Consider the following 9,710-nt stretch of genomic DNA (forward strand, 5'->3'; position numbering starts at 1 on the left):
TCTGGCACAGGAGATATCACTAGGGGGGCTGACCTTTGACCTCTCACCTCCTCATCGCCACAACAGTCCTCGCCCCACCTTCTCAAACACCCCCTTGCTCGCTTCCCCGTCTTCATTTCTTTTCAGCTCTTTCTCCTCTACTCCTTCGCCAGCAGTTTGCTTTAAGAGCTTTAAGAACGGTGCTCGACTGATTCGTCACTAACTGTTTGTTTGTTCAATCTGATTCTGATATTTAAAATGAAGACCCAACAAAAACCACTTTCCAGTAAAATAGATACATTTATTTATTTATAGATTTTTATTTTGCTGATAAAATCACCATAACAGTTTCACGTGAGGGAGGCCTAAGGCCGTGTTCAGACGGACATTAGCAATGAATGACAAAGGGCAGCCCCACATTCATGTCAATTAGATGACTGTTGATAAACACTGTCTACTTGTTGCAATGGAGCATAAAATGGTTGTCATTGTAACAACTTGGCAGAGTTGGAAATAAGTATTGTAAGCAGCTATGCAGTGTTTTGGTGTGTGACAATCCTTTGGACACCTGGATCTATTATTGGAACTCCTGGATCACATTTCATCGCCTTACCGGTATCTGAAACAACATGCCCCCACAAACGCAGTGCAACGCTCTCAACACCTCCAAAGGTGGATCAGATTTGTTTTATAAGGAAGAAAATGCATTCAACCCATTTGCTGGAACTCAAATATACACGCAAAAAAAAAAAAAACTTACTGTTAACATAACTTGTTATTTTCATAAAAGTTCCCACCGGCTACCCTTCTAATGGTCGACTATATCCTTCAGCAATTGGCCTTGGCAAGGTTCAAAGTTATTTAAAACAATAGAGGGCATGCTGGGCCATTTTCACAATGTCAACTTTAACGCCAGCACTGATATGCATCACAGTGCAGTCATATAATTTAGTTTACAGCAAAAAAAATCCCAATACATTTTAGGGTGAAGGACTTCTTATAAGATACAATGTAAAGACACACATTTTGACGCCTTACACACAGATATACGATTTACACTGCCTCAACCTTACATGCTCTGAAAGGCAGCCTTTTCAGATGGCAAGCTTTCTCATTAGGGCAACACACACACACACACACACATACACACAAATATGCACACACATATATCCCTGGAGAGTCAGGCCTAATCCCGGGTTTACATTGTTAGGACAACAGGGATAATCCTGCTAACAGGGTGTTTATCTAGAAACTGCAACCGCTGAATCCCCAACACACACAGTATTGACCCAGAGAGAAAAATAGCAAGAAGGTGAGAAGGCAAAGACAGACAGACAGACTAAGACGGGACAAAAAGAAAGGTGAATAGAAAAAGAGAGAAATCGGAAGGGGGGGATAAGAAATGACAGTAAAAGGTTGCACTGGAGGAAACTCACAGACAGAGAGAGAATGGGGAAAGGGAGTTGGAGGAAGGAAGAAGAAGGTCTGTGCTGTCAGGTATGCAGATGAGAGTGTGATGGCATCAATGCAGGAGTGGACACAGCAAGTCCCTCAGGACCACGCACAGGACACCAGAACACACACCGAATGGCACACCAAAGAGCATATAAGCCTACATTAGAGATAGAAAACACGGACACATAAAACAGAACACACACATGTCAATACAATAAGCAAATAAGGGTCGAGATAGAGACTTTTTATGGTCATGCACATATGAACTTAAAGGAACTAATCTTTAAAGTGATAATACATCCTTTTTTATTTTAAACAGAATCGTCAATGGGGATAAGTCTTTACTTAAAAGTTGTTTTTAAACTGCACTCTCACTTTGGCCTGGGATAGACTGATGACCTGTCTAGGGTGTGCCCTCCTCTCCGATCAGGACATGTTGAGAAAGATTCTTCACATGACCTTGATCAACATAAGAAGATACAGAAAATTAATGGACATACCTTCCCAAAGTTCACCTTTAAATTAAGTATGTACAGTCCTGTGACAAGGTTTACTTTATGTTGACGACAGCTGTTTTCTCATATGAAGTCTGGACAATGGTCAGAGAAACAGATCCGGACATTGTCATGTGACATTTCATACATGTAGCACACAAGAGGAGATTGTCCATGTCAGACGCAATCTCACCTGCTGGAAATACTATGTATCTAATCTATCTAATAGTTAATAACAAAAAGTTACAATAATTTGAGAACACAGGAGACAGAAAACTTGAACACCAAGTCAAAGCATTCAAAATCCAAAATCACATTGTTGTTAGCTAACAGTACAACATTCTTTGATTTAACAGCAATTTGGACAAAATTTCAAATGATAGCTACTATCTGCAAAGGCTACTTTGCAAGCTTACCTTCGTGTATAGTTCTGCATTAAGAGGTTACACCGTAAGGGGTAAGAAGAACTTATATTGGTCAGCATGGGCCAGTTTCTGGTGGGTATCTTAACCCCTTGTCTCAACCGGGAATCCGGCTTCAGTGACACTAGGCTCATACATGATGTTAGTTTTTCCAACAAGCTACCATTTGCAGCTATGCTATGCATGCTAATTTTAATTTCTTTTCGTATATTTTTGAGGTAGGGCCTCATTAGCTTGAGGATAAGCAGAGAAAATGGCATTTCCTGTGCAAATAATGATAGTAAGCTACTTTAAATCGTTGGCCTAATACAAGTAACATTCAACAGCCAATGAAAAGACACAATGCACCACACATTCATGCATACGCACAAACCGTCTATACTTTTCCCTACAGGGGCTCGAACTTCAGTGGCTAACTGCCACTTTAGTATCTAATGCTGCCTGTCAGAATATTGCGCTGGCTGGCGTTAACTTCCTGTTGGGGGAAGTAAGGCGGGCAGGGGGATATCGGCAGAACAGCGGCAAGCTTTAGCATGCATGTCAGGGCCGGGGAACGCTCCCTGAGCCAAATGCCAGTCTATAGATCGCAGAGGGGACTAAAGATCACATCATCGTCCACCCGGACACGGGTGACACCGGACAGCGGACGTGGGAGAGAGGGGGGACCGAATGATCCCTGCCAGGACGAGCCGTTATAGACAGCCGCTGTCATTACAGGGCAAACATGCACCCTTACGAGTGCACAAACACACACACACGTACACGAGCCGTGACGGCGACTTTATAGACAAGCGCTGTCATTAGAAGAGTCTCTGTGGAGCTCAAATGATAACGAGCGAGGGGGAGTAAGAGGAGGGGGGTGTTGACGAGGGTGACTGTCCAGCTGTCTGCAGGTGAGCATGTGGCGTTGGAGAGGTCAGCTTGCTTTAACACACACACAAATAACTCTTATACAATGGACACAAAGTATATGCTCAAAGCACATGGGTCTGTATTGCTATTCATTTTCTTTTGCTGGTTGATGCTAAAAGAATGTGGTTTCTGGTGAGTTAAACAATTTTTCTCCAGTACCTGAGTCAGACAATTTTATGTTTACATCTGTACATGCATTTTGAAGGTATGTTAAGCCTCACTTGGGTTAAGTCAATTTATTGATATCTATAGGGTCAAGTGGCTCCTCCCAAAAACAGGAAAATACAATAAATGTCTCTAAGAAACTGATGTATAGTTACATTTTAGTATTTTAGTATTCTAAATTCTTCCTGGTTATAAGAAGTTTGCAAAGTTACAACACAGAGTTCTGATACAATATGAAAAACTTGTTCAGCTGTTGTACTGGATGTCTATTAGATATTACAGGTGTACCCTGTAAAACATGTATATATCATAATGACACAACAACACAAACCAAGTAAAATATTATAAACACTCAGAGCTTTCTATAGTACAAAAGGTAACTGGGTGAAAGTATGGAAAAGTAAACTAAGCTTACTTGATACTTGACACAGACACTACCCTTAAGCACAAACTAATAACTAGCCTCAGGTCCAGTGGTGACAGACCGTTAAGCTTCCTAGAAGTGGCATCAACATTTTGTGCAGGTGTTGCCTCTGTAATCAGATTAACACTCTTACTTTCAACTGTCAGGAATGAGAAACTCTTTCACAAAGGACTATATTCACAACAAAATAACTGCAGTAAATGGTGGCCAACATGTTTCTCCATCTAAGCACTTTACAGTCATCACTGTCATGGTAATGCTTGAGATATGCTTTCTGGCATAACAGACCAATCAGCAGGAGGAGGAGGAAGAGGAGAGATGGTGGGTGCATAATACTTACTTTAAAATGATCACAAAAAGTTATTTAAGGTGTCTTCTAAAAGTAATGGTAAGGGGTTAAAACTCTTTGCTCCGTGCATCTTTGTTTGTTTTGATGGATACTGTAAATTTATCATTTAAAGTCAATTGCCCATGTTGCACCAAACACCACTTTAACTCATTGTGCATGGCAAATTACAGAACTCAAATAATTGTAACTAAACAAAACAAACAGACAAAACCCAGGCAAATGAAGAAAAAATCCTCACCACTTTGACAACTGGGACTGCCCAACGTTCCAACTGCCCATTAATCTGAAATCCAAATAGTCCCAAGAATGTCCCATTGGACCAAAAGCCTATTCCGAGAACGAAAGCCCACTGCTCAGGAGGTCAGGCGTTCCAAAAATACACACATTCTCCCTGGAGTTTTTTTTTACCTTAATATCTTTGTGTTTTTTTGGCTGTGCAGTACAAGATGAAGTCAGGTGATATTCGTTGTCACGGTAGTAATAGTAAACATACGGTTGATGTTGTGAAATGGTTTGTGTAGTTAAGTTTAGAAAAGGATCACGGTTAGGGTAAAATAATTATGTTATTTACATCAGTTGTTGGACGAATGGGCTTTCAGTCCAATGGAATATTTACCACTGGGGTTTCAGAATAATGGGCCGTCGGAACAATGCCATGGCACCTTGACAATGTTGCATTTAGGAAAATATGCTGAAAATAAATAAAACTAATTAAGGAGCACATTAAGCAATTTTACACAATATACAGTATATGCAATAACACAAGCAAATACGGAAATGCTGCAAGTCAAACAAAACAGAAATGAGTTACAACATTACAACATGGCAGTTTCTGGAGACAGAAACTCTAACACACAAAAATAGAATCCTACAGCTCATTCACACTGCTTACCTGAGCAGTGCGTAGCGGTACGTCTTGCTTTTTACAGTTTAACAGATTAGAGCAGTCACACTGCCCGCCTTGTCTCAGCTGCAGCGACGCTTCGCTAGAGAATCAAGGTCCTGCTTTTTTTCCCCAGGAGAAATAGATGGTGAAAAGCAGCCACGCAGCTGATATGCTGTCGATGTAAACAGTTGGTGCTCAGTTAGGCAATCTAAACCAAGGGTAACACTACGTAATGTAGTTTGGTGGTTATTTCTTAAGACATACACCTTTCTGTGTGAAGATGGAAGAATTCCTTGATCTGATCATCTGACAGAGCATATTTATTTTCAGCACTTTTCCAACACACCTTTTAAATGTAAGAAGCTGCATGAAATAAAATAAATACAGGTTTTTTGATGATGATTACGAGTCTGATATTTAAGTTTTAAGATGCATTTGGGGAATGAGGCCTCGATCACCTCTGAGGAGAACAGTGCAGTAACATGACTGGAATACAAAAAGAAAACAAGAACTAGGAAGACTTCCACTTGTTTTCTAATGGCCACTGCTGCTCTGTCAGCGTCTCAACTCCAACAGCATGATAAGAAGCTTTTATCTAGTATGTTTACACAGCCATAAACATACAATCCCTCACAGATTTTACTTAGAATCAATTTGTCTTGCTAAGCTTACTGTTACGAGTGCTGGAGATTCAAATCTAGACTGCTATTTGCCTGAAGGGGACAGGCAGCCTATCAGTGCATAGTTTCTCTCTGCCTCTCAGACTCCCACAGTGTGATGCGCCTCGGGGCGTGAACAAACTAGAGGCTTAGAGTTACAGTAAGCCTTACATCTGTCACTGAAACATCTGAACATTTTTTACAATAACAAGCTGCTGTATTAACGCTGTCTGTTTTAACATCCATGCTGACTTTGCAGCTGTGTGTGTGTGTGTGTGTGTTGGTGGTGTGGTGTGTGTGTGTGTGTGTGATTTCTGGCATCAAAACACTCAAACAAAATGCACTGAAGCAGTCAAGTATGGATCAGTCAATTTTGCTTCTGATGGGCGCTGTTCATTTAATGGCTCCGAAATAATATGTTTGTTTCAATTAGTGCTATTAACATCAGAAATGCCCCAACATATCAGTCAAAAGACTGAACAACTAAAAAGTGCAATAACTTTTGCTCAAAAAAGTCAAAATTACTTGATGTAACCTGGTCTGCTAACTCTTGTCAGGAACCATCAAAGAGGTTGAGCGCTCCATTTTGTGTCAGTTAACGCACAAATTGCTCCCTAATCCCTCCCAGATTGTGTTTCCAGTGGTCTTCTGTCACAACGCACGTGAGCACCATTGCTCTTCCTATGAGGCAGACTGACAGGTGGTTCTCAGGTAAAATGGTGTCAGGTGAGCTCAAACGTCAAACAATCGTTGCACGTCGCCCCGAGCAGAGTTCACAGCGCTCACACATCTCCAAACTCTCCCTGACATGGAGACGTTTAATCTGAGGTGCTGAAACCTCTCTTCTGCCCTGGAGTTGTGTGCGTTTGTGTGACTGTGGTTCGGTGTTTCTCTCGGTGATATGTTAACAATCATCTTCCTGAGGCCATTTTAACACGTGCTGCTTCACCTGTCTAGTTATTCATGAGACCAAAGGCTCTGGTCCTTGATATTAAATGCTTGGCTCAGACTGTACCAGCTTATTGACAAGCACTCAGGAGAGGCTTTTGGATGTGTTGCTGGCTATGCAGTTCAAGGTTTGGGATTATGTTTTAGTTTTGTGTGTTAATCTTACCTCTTTGCCTCAATAAAACAATTATATATACAAGCATAACAAAAGGAACAGTTGTGTATGAAAATACACAGTATATCCACTATAAAGTGGCTGGCTTTTTCATCTTAGAACCTAATTTTTTTAAATAGTAATGTAAATATTAGCTTTGAGTGCCTGTGACAAATGATGAGACTATGAAAGAGAACCAATAGAAAGATAAAAGAACATGTTAATTGTTCTTGTGATGGCAGCATAGACTAATATGATTCTTTTTTTAGGATAGTGTAGGGAATTTGAAGTTTCTTCTCTACGCATCCAGAGCACCTACTATGGGATGTGTTAGCTTGGGGTGGGGAGGTGGTTAGCCTCTGTCAAAAGACGAAAAATGGGCCTCCCAATAATTCAGAAGTTGTCTTAGTTAGCCATCAGTTGAGAACAAGACTTCTCATTGAGCTAAGCTAATGTTAGCTGTTGCCTCCTAACCATAGCCTGTTTGCTTGGTAAACTACAATGTCTTGTTTACTTGTTAAGTACAGACAATATCAATGTGTGGGTGTGAAGGAGTCTGAGTTGTTTAAAGGCACTTCTAATGGAACTGTGCTTAGTAACAAAAGCACTGTATCAAGTAATGTAACTAATTAGGATTTTTGCGTTATTAGTAAAGTAATGTAATTAAGTTTTGAATGAGAAATATGTTATGAGTAGCCTAATTATATTTTTAAGTTACTTGCCGAGCACTGCTGTAGATACGCTTGAGTAATTGTTTATGGGTGTTTTTAAACAGTATGCCAGCCGTAATTATGCAGGAGACCTTTTTGAATTATTAGTATAGAATTCTATTCAGCTGAGATGTTATAGATTTAATGCTAATGAAATTATTTTTGATATCTGCTATGTTTATTAAGACATCAAAACCTCTCTATTTGTACATAAATTCCCCTCATGTTGTTGCAGTGGTGGCATCAAGGAGCTAGAAGCCTGTATTTGTAATGAATTGCAGAATCCAGAAATATGTTTGCAGATAGTGTTCTAATAATGTTCTTTGTACAAGACATTTTCATTTTAAAGTTTGATTGCGGCCAGTTATATTAAGATGGACAACTGGCCTGGCATTGATTTTCTAACAGTAATATGGTAACATTTTTGTGATTAAATAAAATAGGCATGGCATGTCCTAAAAAATACCTCAATAGAGCACACATGTACATGTAGATAAAACATGTAAGTCCAACATAATTATATTTCTCTTTTGAAAAATTTGAATATTAAGTTGAATTGTTTTCTTTTTATCACTTACTCAGATGCCTCAACAGTTTCTGTAACTTCCATATCTGGTTAATGTTAATGGTGGAAAATGAACGGCATTTTGCAGTAGTCACAAAGATGTCGTATATTTCAGTGTCCCCGATCTACGTCTGTCTTATTTGTGCCATTCTGACCTCCACAGCTTTTTGACTAGGATGTTCCTAAGTGGTTATTCCAGACTGAGGGGTGTGTGTGTGTGTGTGTGTGTGTGTGTGAGAGAGAGAGAGAGAGAGAGAGAGAGAGAGATGGGATGAACAGCCTGTCTGTCAGGTGTTGGTGCTCACATTAGTCATGTAAAAAACAAAGGATTCTGGGAAGCAACAATGGCCAACACAAAGAGCATCCAGACTCCACTCAGTGTCACCCGATCTGTTGTGTGCGTGTGTGTGTATATATAAGTGTGTGTGTGTGTGTGTGTGTGTGTGTATGTGTGTGTGTGTGTGTGGTGGGGGGCTTTCTTTGGGGGTGAGGGCGCCTCATTGGCTGCCATGCTGGGGTCAAGCTGAGGTCAGGACATGTGTGATGGATGGACCTCTGTCTCTAGACCACTGCCGTGCTCCCAGTCCTCTCTCTTCCTCTGGGCCTCAGACCTGCTAAGGCGTCCTGACTGTGCTCTCGTCTGTTCACATGTCTTTGTGTCACTCGCTTGGCCAAGTAGGACTGCTTCAACAGACAAAAGGAGCTTAAAGAAAACTGCAGACAACTCCTTGAGGTGAGTTCTGCTGTGGGTGTAAAGTCAGCTTCTAACTTACGACCTAATCTCTCACCTTTACTCACTCTAAATACTGCAAGACACTTTACTGTTCTGTTGTATCATACACATACCCAGGACAAACAGCCACTGACCACATGATGTCATCTCTCTTCTCTTTCCCCTCCTTCTCTTCCTCCATCATACTGTCAATCCCTCTATCGGCTCTGTCCCTTTATCGGCACATGGAGACGCACATCTGTCGATGTAGGAATTCATTTTGGCTGCCAATCACAACAGGGGAGTGGTCAATGAGCACAGATGTGCCAATACCTCGACTACCCTGATGAGTGACTTCTGTCTGTCTGCGTTTTTCTGTCTCACTGAGCTTCCAGCAATTTCTTTATTTAGATTTCAAATGCATGTTCAAAATGTGTGTGTTTGTCTGGGGCAGAGAACCATAGCTGACCATAAACAAACCACAACTAGTAAAAGCACAGTCTGCTCAGTGCAGGTGTCACCATAGAGGCCCTGAGGACACACTGACTATGTGACTTTGTGTTCACATCCCTGCACCTTTCATTTGCATAATGTCCTAGGACACCTAGGACTTCTCTATTACAATGAAGAAATGAGGCTGAACCTAAAAAGCTTTGGTCAATAAGGTTTGATGACAATACCAAATGGATATTTTCTATAGGTGGTACAATGACCCAGGCTTCTGAACTTGTAAAAGCATTTTCATTTACTTCCCTATCCTTCAATTTTTAGGTAATTGTCTCAGTACGTTATGGTGCTTTCAGCTGTCTTTTTCACACACATACAAATATACATAAACGTCTAAGAAAAATGATAAAATGTACTGGACAAGTTCAG

This window comes from Morone saxatilis, unplaced genomic scaffold (genome assembly GCF_004916995.1).
Source record: "Morone saxatilis isolate NCDOM2014 unplaced genomic scaffold, NCSU_SB_2.0 Contig9, whole genome shotgun sequence".
NCBI classification, from domain to species: Eukaryota; Metazoa; Chordata; class Actinopteri; family Moronidae; genus Morone; species Morone saxatilis.